Below are 1,058 nucleotides of genomic sequence, written 5' to 3'. Positions count from 1 at the left end.
CGCCTGAAGCGCCAAATAGGAATTGCCTATTCCTATTCCCCTGTATGTGTACACGGAAGCCGGCAGCCGCAGCTGCACACCTTTCGCCTTTACATTCGTTTTCTCGACTCTGCAATATACTCTCTCAAGCAAATTCCATAGAGGCACACTTCATGATTGCCCTTGTTTTTACTGATTGAAGTCATTAGGAATCCATGTCATCCATATCTCAAGCTTCCGTAGTGCTTACAGAACTATAAAAGTTGGAAGATAGAAACAATCCAGCAGAGATAACTCCACATACTTGCCACAAACCCAACATACATGCCAGGTCTATAAAATAAGCAAAGAACTGGATCTATGACGGTTTTATCCCCAAATAAACTGAATCCCAGCTTTCTATAAAGCTAGGTCATTGGGCCTTTCCTATGAAAAGAAAAATAATCAGAACGGTACCAATGGAAATCACCTGGACATCTCCTTCAGGTTGAAAGGCAAGAAAACTGTCGTGAACGGCGAAGCTTGCTTGCGGGGCAGAGGAATGGAGGCTTGTCATCTTGGAGTTGATGCTCACGGTCGAGCCAAGTGGAATTGATCGACATGAACTTTTTTTTTTCTTTGCGTGTATGATCGACATGAACTTGAGCTGCCATAGTATCAATCTGACTACACGCCGCCACGGTGAAAGAGGGGGTTGTCATTCCTAGGATAAAATGAAGCAAGGGGCGGGGCGCGGAGGACTCAATGAAGTAAGGGAAATGATTCAAATCATCGACTGATAATGACGCGTGTGTCCGCCGCTTTCTTAGCCGTCGGATCTGATTTTAATCGGATGGCTCACGAGCAACGTACTTACACATACTAAGTTTTGCAACTGAGTAGTTGTTGTAATCCCCCCACGGCAACATCTGATGTGTTGCGGGATCTGGATCCTCCGCCTTCTGTGCTCCTTCCGAGCCCTCGTCAAGCCAAAGCCCACACGCACTTCTCATATCACCAACGCCAGCAAACACGCAAACAAGGCCGCCGACAGGCACAACTGCCGCCGTCGGCAAGCACGCCGATGAGGCCATTCACCT

Source organism: Triticum dicoccoides, chromosome 6B (assembly GCF_002162155.2).
Source record: "Triticum dicoccoides isolate Atlit2015 ecotype Zavitan chromosome 6B, WEW_v2.0, whole genome shotgun sequence".
NCBI classification, from domain to species: Eukaryota; Viridiplantae; Streptophyta; class Magnoliopsida; order Poales; family Poaceae; genus Triticum; species Triticum dicoccoides.
Note: the sequence above shows the minus strand (reverse complement) of the source record.